The sequence below is a fragment of the Numida meleagris genome, chromosome Z (assembly GCF_002078875.1).
Source record: "Numida meleagris isolate 19003 breed g44 Domestic line chromosome Z, NumMel1.0, whole genome shotgun sequence".
In the NCBI taxonomy this organism is placed as follows: Eukaryota; Metazoa; Chordata; class Aves; order Galliformes; family Numididae; genus Numida; species Numida meleagris.
The window spans coordinates 38,751,776-38,762,370 of record NC_034438.1 but is presented as its reverse complement, the minus strand read 5'-3'; the positions used below and the strand labels follow the sequence as shown (position 1 = coordinate 38,762,370).

General features: G+C 41.0%; 1 long non-coding RNA gene across 2 annotated transcripts; it reads left to right on the top strand.

Moving 5' to 3' along the window:
* LOC110390290 lies at positions 802–6,426 on the top strand. 2 transcript variants are annotated; one of them, XR_002433668.1, is made up of 4 exons: positions 802–1,365; positions 2,274–2,514; positions 3,397–3,518; positions 6,177–6,426. It is a non-coding gene; the product is annotated as an uncharacterized LOC110390290 (long non-coding RNA). The 2 variants fall into 2 exon arrangements; XR_002433667.1 differs by lacking the exon at positions 6,177–6,426 and having other exon boundaries at positions 3,397–5,132.

Sequence of the window (10,595 nt, the reverse complement as noted above, 5' to 3'; positions counted from 1 at the left end):
GTCCCTTTAGAACAGGTGGCACACATAATGAGCAATTCTTTTGACTTATCTTAACCTTCACTGAAATGCAATAAATAGTCACAAATAAATGCCTCTTTCTTTCTGCTGACTAGCTGGGTTGTGGGCCCTTCCCCTGCAGCTCCTCATTACTGAGAGCAGACCACTGTAGGATACAAGCTTCTGCTTCTGAGTAGGATACTCTGGTTTTACCAAAGTCCATCAGGGAGCCTTGTTTCACAACAGAGAGGAAGACTGGGAAGAGTATTTTACAAGGCCAAAATGTCATGCTAATGGTTGGAAAAACCTACTAGAAAAAGAGATCTATTTTTCAGGATATTTTATTCTTCAATAACTGGATTTCTAAGGAAACAAAACATCACTGATTCAGGCAAACTTCTTTATGAAAATAACAGAAGCGAGCTTTAGAGTTATGCAGGAAGAACTTCATGTTATCAGGGCTGAAAACATGACAGCCAGATATACACTTTCATTGTGTGCCATTCAAAGCTCTTTTGTGTTTATAATCATATAGGAAACTAAGAAACATTACTGGCAGGCAATAACCTTTAAACTGAAGCTAAATGAGGAAAGGATCTTATTTTTTTATCCTATCTGGTAACAACAAAAATCACCTGTTACTTACTGCAGGTTAGTTACAACACTGAATGAAGGAAATGACTTTAAGTGATTAGAGTAACATGTCTGATTCTAATTCTGTGTCCCTTTAATGAAACATTTTTTTTCTGATTTATGCACAAGTTCATGTTATGTCATGCCATGCTGCACTGGGTTTGCATGGCTTTGGTAGCTGAGGGGCTGCAGGGGTGACCTCTGTGAGTGGAGCAAGCAACCATGCGAGGCAAGAGCAAGATCTAGCCAATACCAAAAGGGACTTGCCGCTGCCAGAGCTGAGCCATGAGTGGGTGTGCCTCTGGAAGGGCAGATTTAAGAAAGGGAAAAACTGCTGCACCAGTGCAGGAGGAGCTCCATGCCCGGAGCAGCAGCTTCCTGCAGCCCAGGAGAGGTCCATAGAAGAGGAGCAGGCTGTCCGCTGCAGCCGCGGAGCAGATCTCCACATGCAGACAAGGAGGAACCCGCGGTGCAGCAGTGGGTGAGACTGAAGGAGGCACGGCCCATGGAGAGCCCCTTGGGAGGAGCTGCAGCTTTGGAGAGCTGCCCGCGGTGGGGCAGGAAGGCTGGGGGAGCTGTCGCCCGTGCGGAGCCGTGGGGAGCAGTGCCGGACGGGTGGGCCCCGTGGGACAGAGCCGTGATCGAGCAGTGCTCAGAGGGCTGCAACCTGTGGGAAGCACACACGTGATCAGTTTAGAAAGGACGGCATCCCGTGAGAGAGACCCAGGGGAGCAGGTAAAGAGAGTGACTATAAGGGAGTGGCAGGGAAAAACCTCCATTCCCCTGTGCTGCTTGATAGGAGGAGGTAGATGGAGGTGGATGGAGGGAAGGTCTTTTTAGTTTGCTTTTAGTTCTCACTGCTCTTGCTGTTAGTAAAAGGCAATAGATTACGTTAATCTTCCTACACTGTGTATGTTTTGCAGCTGACAGTAATGGGCGAGTGATCTCCTGGTCCGTATCTCAACCCACGAGATTTTTTTGTTGTATTTTTCCCTGTTCTGTTGAATGGGGGTGGGGGGGGGGAAGTGGCATAGTGGAATTGAACTGTTATTGGGACAAAAATACCATAAAATTATCACAGTCCTTCCCTCTCATCCCCTCCTTTTTTAAAAAATTTTGAGATTGAAGTCTCTTCTTGCTTATTAAAGCATTTGAAGGCATTATGAAAATATTTGTCTTACCAAGCAACCACTAAGATGTATTGAGGCACTGCTTCCTAAGAAGTTCCCATCATCCTTTGATGATGGGAAGTAGAGAATAATTTTTTTCTCCTTTTGCTTCCACGTGGCCTTTAAATTTTTCTCTCATTACACTTCTCCTATCTTAAACATGCAAGCTTTTCCTTTCATTTCCTTCATGTCATTTTCTCCCTGATCCTCACCCCTCCATCCTGCTGAGGAGTAATGAGAGAGGCTTTCTGCTGCTTAGCTGCTTTCAGTGTTAAACCACAACGCATTCAAAAACAGATTTTATCTGACCTGCCACACAATATGTTAAAAACTGACCCAATATCTAAAACAATGGATCATTGTATGTGTACAGTATAATACCAGGAATCTCAACAACAAAGTACGATCTTGCAAATTGTCATTTTAGAAATAAAAATATTTTTTTATCTATTGGTTTCTTTATTGTTCATGCAGAACATGCCTAGATTATTCTTCCTTCTCCTGGACAGATCCAGAAAGCAAGCAGACAATCCAAGGGTATGACTCTACAGAAAACTCTTATTGTTAAATTGTATTCAGGGATCACCTGCCTTTGCTTCCCATGATACCTCCCAAGGCAGCAATAACTGTATTGCTCTGAAGGAGACCATTACCAACAATGGTTGCAACTCCGGTATGGGCGAGAAATGGAATTTCATTATAACTACATTCAAAGGTATTTCAATCAGCACTGATTGCTGGCTCTTTTTAAAGAAAAAAATAATTTACTGAGTAGATTCAGCGGTTGTGGGAATCACAACCCGTGATTTCCCACTCCCCAGTCCTTTTTCTTACAAAAACAGTGCATGCACTCTCCTGCTTATCTTCTGACACTGTCACCATGAGCTTGAAGCATTCAGAGCTAGATTTTTGTGATGCAATCTAAAATAGTTAGGAAATATATATTCTTTTTTCCTAAATCAGTGTTAAAACAATGTAAAGAAATTAAGCTGTAATTACATGTTTTGGTCATACAACCTTCATCTGTGGTTGTCTGTAGAATCGATTCATGGCTTTTCCCTGGTCCTGACCCACTCGTGTGCCTCTTTCCCTCTGAGCCACTACATTACTGAGAAAGTTCATCAGACTTCTGCTGCCTCTTGCTCTTTATCCTGTTAGCCAAATTCAAAGTGTGGTGGCTGCATTTTAGTGGACAGTACTTCCTTTCATAGCTGCAACTGAACTGAGACAACCAAAAAGTCCTTCCAGTGCAAGTGACAGTGGCTGTTATTAGCCTTGGATAGATTTAATCTGGATTGGCATGAATGAAAAAATAAATCCTATGTAGTTTGTCTATAGCTTCCTACCATTCCATAGCCATACTTAATGCAAAAGCATAATTTACAGAGGGAGCAAAACCTTTTGTGTAACAGTGACCTAAAAATAGCAACTGCAATAAATCCTTGGTTTTCTTTGCTCATTTCTAAGCAAACATTTGTTGAATACAGTGAAAAATAAAAGAAAAATACGTAAGTGAAAATGTATGTGTATATATATACATAAGTGCCCATGTATAAGTAAATAGTTGAATAATTTTCTTTTAAATCTCTCTCTACAGGCATTATTATTGTCTTAGAGGAATGCAGGTCTACCTTCCACTACAGGAAGCTGTACTGTCTCCTCTTGAAGTCTGGCAGTGCAAAAGCGTGAAGATTAACTCCAATCACCTTCCACAGGCAGGTGTGAATTCTCAACCAGTGTCTCCATCTAGATTTCTCAGTTCACCCCACCCCTAGTTCTGCAGGGCTATCACACACTCTTTCAATATATGAACTTACCACTGGCTACCAGGCTTCTCTCCACACTCCCTTGTTGTACATTCCCAAAAAAGTCAATTATGAGTTCTTTAAGGACCCATAAATATCAAAAGGATTTGGTGGGAGTCATATTCCCAGAATTTTCTAGAGTTAGGTAAGGGCTGGGAGTAATGCCCTGGCCCAGATTGCTGTGGAAGCAGCAACCTAGCCTGCAGAGATTTAAAAAGAAATTACCCAATTAAGATGTAATGGCCCTCCAGCCTTCCCAGGCTGTGAATGAGTGCAGGCATATTTACAATCACAGAGAATCATAAAACTCTATCCAGTTATATCAAATCAGCAGGGCTAAATTAGCAGCAACATCCTGATTAGGTGCTGTGCCTGTGTGTGTGTGTGCGTGTGTGTGCAGGATGATTTATGATGAGATCTGCTGAACCCATCAAAAGAGATTTTAAAATGACCTTCCAGGGAAAAAAAAGGGGGGAAGAGAGGGATATGGAGGTTTCAGGTAGACAATTGTACTGCCTCGCTGTGAAAGATCATAGTGAATAGAGGGGAAGAAAGATTACATTTGTCAGTGTGTTTGTATGATGAATACTTACCCACTTTCACACATTCCCTCCCCCTTGGCAGGCAAAAAGGAGGCAAAGTTCATTTTCCATTGGGGAGTTTTGTTATGGTAGGGTTCCTTGTCACTATTTAATTATCCTAATAGAGAGATGTCCCTTTTTTTAAGTGAATCTTACTTACACTCATGAATACTGAGGGACTGCACAAGCACAGCAAAGTGGAATCCTGTTTATCCAAAGGTCAGAGATGATTGCAGGCAGGTGGTCCAATTACCCTAGAGAAAAAAAAAAAAACTTTCTCCCTCCATCCTTTTCCATTCTCTACAGCTAGGCCAGGAAAAAATGATAAATAAAAATCTAACCTAGAGCTGCATAAAGGAGGCTGTCAGCCTTTTTGCTTCTGGAGAGAGCAGCAGTACAGTTTGGTACAAGGATAGTGTGCTCATGAATCCAAAACATAAATCACTGCCTTTATAATAGGGCCATGAAGGCAGGGATGAAGCTTCTTTCAGCTAAGAGAGCAACAAGCAACAACAACTCAAAGGTGCGGGAGATTAGACGAGGCTTTTATTTGTCACTGTGCCTCTGCTCTTTCTGCTTCTCCAACCATTCACAGCATTTCTTTCCCCAATATGTGCCCTACCTCCCAAACTCCTGGCCACCCTGAAATTTCTCAGCTGACCGCCTGAGCCCACAAGGTGTGACACGTTCCAGAAAGGACTCTCCATGCTTGTCAGTTCCTCCTGGTGCCGTAATCCTGCAAAGGAAATATTTTTACAGGGCAGTAATGCGTGGCAGCCTTCAAGTTCACTAAAATATGGATGAGGGATGGTTTCAGTGATTGAGCACAAAATGAAAAAGCTCTTATACCAGCTCCCTCAAAGAGAGAAGATTGTCATCTAGGCCATCATTACAGCAGTGTTTAAAAAAAAAAAAAAGTATACATGGCAGTATTTACACCAAATACAGCTTCTGAGGAGAACAACGCATACTATGAAGATGAACACCACATCAGCTGTTCATAAGCCAGACATTGTTTTGTTAGTTCTTAGGAATTGTTGTTGTTCTTATTTTGCTATGCAAATGGGAATCTTCATCTGTCCTTCAAATGGGATTTCCTAGGCATCTTAAGAATCTGCTGAACTTCTTGCTTGTTATCCTTTGATAAAAAGCAAGCATATTGGCAGGCAACATGTTCAGAATAGCAGCTTCTGTGTGGGTCTGACTGCTAAACTTGGCATGTAAACTCATTTAATTTCTCAAAGTAGAGTATGATACCCCTGACACACAGTTCTAGGTGGAGAGGGGAAAAGAAACAGCAGTGGCCTATAAGGATCTAAATAAGTTTTGCAGTGAACATTCTTTGAGAAGAGGCTTTTCTGGGCTAAAGATGCTTGTCAAATACAACTGAGTTATGTCAAAATGTACTGTGTACGAGCCAGTTCTTAGGTATGAAAAGTAGTAGAAATATGTGACAAAAGATGTCAAGCAGTTTAGAACAAGGAAGAAAATGTAACTAACAAAGTCTATCTATCTGACCACAGCTTTACAGATACTGTAGGGGTACAAAGAATATCTACAAACCCTACGGGGTTATCATGGAAAATCTAATTTGGAAAACTCTTAAATTCAAGAACCCAACACAGCCAGCTCTCTATCCTTTCTATACATGTGCACTCCAGCCCAGTAACATTGCAGCAGCTAGATGACCATGATGGCTATCATAAGTAGCAACAGCAAGAAATATAGGAGCTGAAGAAACCATCCAGGTCCAGGCCATCAATTTCCGAAGAATTAGAAGAGTGCTGGTGAACCCTGGTCCAACTCTAACATTATTTTTCTCTCCACTGTGAGTTTTGATGCCTAAATAATATTATACATGGCTGTGAATAGGAGTCTTCACTGTTTACAGAAGTCAAGGTGCATAACAGTCATAAGTGATTAAATGTCTGTCTTTAATTTAGATGAAAATTCATTGGAATTAAGTCTCGTATTCCTTTCCTACTTGCTAGGAATTAGGAAGTGCATTTTGAAACTTCTGAAAGAAGAAATAGGAAGGAGATCTTTTGAGTAACTTCTCTGCAGGATTGAGCATGAGATGAACACAATAAACCAGCTGAAAATAGATCTTCTCAATTTCCTATTATCTTAATGTCACTGACAACGTTTACGTACTCACTAAATATCCACCTTCTTCCCCTTCCACTTTTTCTGTATTGTACTCTAACTGAAATGTAACTTATATGGGCAATAAACTCTGTGTAAAAAAAAAAAAAAAAAAAAAAAATCAATTACATACCAGGATTTAACAGCTTTGTTTTTTTTTTAATAGACATTGCTCAATTTACAAAAAAAAAAAAAAAAAAAAAGTTTAGACCCTACAATTTTAATTCTGATTTTCCATAGCTTTCAATTAACTACAAAAGTGTTACATTGCTAATGATCTTTACTGTGCCCATAATCTTCTACAAGATTCTTCTACAATCTTCTATTGCAGGAATAACAGATTCTCTTTAAGTAACAAACATGGTAAGGGCAAGTATAGAATCCTTCACCTGGGGAGGAATAACTGCATGCATCAGTACAGATTAGGGACTAACCTGTGGGAGAGGATCTTTGCAGAGAAGGATCTGAGTGTCCTGGTGGGCAACAGGTTGGCCATGAGCCAGAGTGTGCCCTTGGGCCAAGAAGGCCAATGGCATCCTGGGGTGCATTAAAATAAGTATGATCAGCTGGTAGAGGGAGGTGATCCTGCCCCTCTACTCTGCACTGGTGAGGCCACATCTGGAGTGATGTGTCCAGTTCTAGGTTCCTCAGTTCAAGAAAGACAAGGATCTTTTAGAGAGAGCCTAGCAAAGGGCTACATGGATGATAAAGGGCCTGGACCATCTCCCATCCGAGGGAAGGCTGAGACCTGGGACTGTTCAGGCTGGAGAAGAGAAGACTGAAAGGGGATATAAATATCTAAAGGGTGGGTATCAAGTGGATGGAGCCACTCCTTTTCAGTGGTGCCCAATGACAGGACACAGGACAATGGACACGAACAGGAGCACAAGAAGTTCCATGTGAATATGAGGAAATCTTTTTCACTTTGAGAGTGACAGAGCACTCAAACAGGCTGCCCAGAGATGCTGTAGAGTGTCATTCTCCGTAGATATGCAAAGTCTGCTAGGACATCTTCCTGTGCAACCTGCTCTAGGGAACCTGCTTTAGCAGAGGGGGTAGACTAGATGATTTCCAGAGGTCCCTTCCAACCTTTATGATTCTGTGATTCTGTAATTTGCATTTGTGTCTTAGTGACTCACACAATAATTGTTTGTATAACTAAGAAAATTAACTACTGGTCTAAGGTTACCATACTGTTAGAAAATGTTGACAATATTCCTTTGTACCCTTAATGCTCATGTAACCCTTTGCTTGGTTCTGCAGCTGGCCAGAAATGCCATCTTCAAGCAGCAGCATGCTGATGGTGGTATTTGGTCTCAAGGTGCACATAAACTTAAGGAAAAGATATCACTATCCACCTAAAGGTCCTTTATTTGGTTTTCTAGCTGTAAACACATGAGTATTTCCAATACTTACGGGCCGCTTGCCCACACTTGCATGCTCTTGGTGCAATATTTCTGTTCATCATTTTCTGCCCTGCTCAGTGGAAAGTTGGAGAGAGTGCAGCTGTATAAAGCAATGGCTAGCACATTTTTTATGAGGAAAATTTATGGAGTAATGTATCTACTTTTAGCATGACTATTGTTAAACCTGGAGATCAAGCAAAGTGACACTGAGTATATTGCTTTATCAATTGGATTCGTTCGAGTGAAAAATGCTGATCATGCCGTGTCTATCCCCTGGGTGCAGAAACACTACTTCACTCCTTGAGCGGTCGATACATAAAAGTCAAATTCATTATAATTTGTAGCTTTTTTTCTTGAAGAAGAACGCAGTTCTCAGTACATCAATATCAACTCTTAAATCCACATCGGATGGAGAGGGTACAGCACAGTAATTCAATCTCTTTACACTTAATATGGTCAGGAAGGGAGAATGAAAACAGCCTCTTGTAAAATGATGGAAAAAGCAGGATGCAATCATTCTGATGAAGCTTTGCAAAGGAGTCATTTTACACCATTCGTTACCAGGGCAACAAAATATAGTGAGCCCTATACATCTAACAGGTGACATTTTAGCTAAGAAATTGCTTCTTTGGTATTTTTTCTGTCTATGAAAAACAATGTTACCAGCATTTTCACTTGTCATGTACTATAGGGCAACATATTCCTGCTGACAGGCCCATAATGGAAAAATAGAGCAGTTAAATAGTATTACGGTCTAACTTTTAGGATGCATGCTAATCTGCTCTTTAAAGAGACTTCAGACATTTTCAAACACCCTGGAGACTTGAGTGACTGGAAATTTCTGTGTAAGTGTATATAGACGAGCAGACAGATGTGTTTATGGGAAACAAAAAAAACCCCTCTTTTCCAATCTTTTCTGATTTAGCTAAAACCTGGAAGTTTCTTTTGTAGATAAATACACTTCAGTGTTTGTAAATGGCCACCCACAAACATACTTGTTCCAGATACATCAAATGGGTTGCTTTCCATGCCTTTGTACCACTGAATGTATCAATTATTGCCCACACTTATGAAGGTCACATTCTGCTTTTAGATTTCTGTATAACTGCTACTGAATTCAAAGAGATGGGAGCTCACCTTCCATGATGTACTTTTACATCCATAAGGGATTTAAGAACTGGCAGTGGTCAATGGACACATCAACAAATTTGTGCAACTCTGAAAAGCTTTAGATGTGAAGATGCTTTCTCAATAACACCTTTTCCTGTTACAGAAGTCTAGAAGCAGAGTGGCCTCCTGAAGCTGGCGTTGTTCTGGCAGCACTCCATCAGCTTTGGTGCTGACAGGTCAAGGGAGACAAGTTGAGAAATGAGTTTTAAATATCTTTCTGCTAAGTGGATTTTATGAAGTGAGAGATCAGCATTAGGGTGCAGCTGTGACACCCACCAGTAGGTCAGAAGAGGGACAGCACAGGTTGAAGATTAAGGAAATACTAATGAAAAGCTTGGAGCAAATTAATACAATACACAAAGAAATTCTTGTCTGAGTATATGAGGGCAGCCCATAGTAATGAATAAGAGAGAAAGTCCAGATGCACAGAGAAGTCCGGAGATGAGAGAGAACACAGCTATGTTGGTAGAAAGGTAACATACCTGACAGAATGGCTGACAGGCTTCAGGCATTGTAGAAAATCACTGACAGCAGCCATGAAATATAATGTGATCAACAGAGCCCAGGTTATGACATGGAGGATTATTTAAAGTATAGCACAGTATGCAACACAAAAGAGAGAGTCATGCACTTCAGCAGCAAAACAGAAGCAAAATTACATGGGAGCACAAAAAGAAGCAGTCAAGGTTAAACATATGCAGAGGAGACAGGAGGATGGAGAGTGGCACTGGATAGGAAATGGGTCACACTTTCACACAATAGAAATCTAAACTAGAAGGTCTCCACAAACTTGAAACCACTAAGTATATAGAGATTACTGTACTTGGAAGTTTGATAATGGAGTGCCTTTGAAGTTCCTTCCTCTCCTGTGCAGAATCAGAGTTCAAACGTTTATCAGGGTGAGATTAGCCTACGCTGTCCAGGGAGATGGACAAGCATGCATAACTAAGAAGACAACTGTGATGCTGCCCTTGAAATATGACGTTATGGCCAAGACCTTTAGAGGAAACATTTTTATTGCCTGTTCCCCCTGTCATGCAGTGACTAGCTATAGGTGTAGTATGAATTGACTGTTACTGGTTGTTAATTTCTAACTTTTCAATTAAAGTGAAAATAAAATGTCCCTTGCTTCAGCCTTTGGGAGGTACTGCTGCCCTTGTGTCGGGACTAGCTGTGATGTAGTGAGATGTGTGTGGCAAGGCTACAGAGCCATACTTTCTTAAAAATGCAGAATTCATTGTTTCTGAAAGATAGCTGAATGTCTTTCAGTTGTAAGTCATTTACAAACAATTCTCTGTGAGTGGATAATAGGATTACTAAAAGGCTACATGTGGGCAGGGAGGTGCATTTAAGATAAAGACAGATTTCTGGGTTTCCTCCCAACTTGTGTGGTAGTATTGTAAGAATAGCAAGGAGCACATCAATGCATTGCAGCTCTTTGGTATTCATAGGTCGCAGAAGGCACCTGACATCAAAGATTCCTCCTTTGCTTTGTTCCTTGGATGTGGTGGCTCAAAATCTGGAAGTTGCATTAGCAGTTTCCATTGCTCCCCACATGGCATAGGTGTGCTGAGCCACAGCAGCAGGCTATGCCCAACTCTTCCTCAACCTTGAGTGGTGAGAACAGAAAGTTTAATTTAAAACATGTAGTTTTGGAACTTTTATTTCTCTGTCATTGTGACAGAGCTA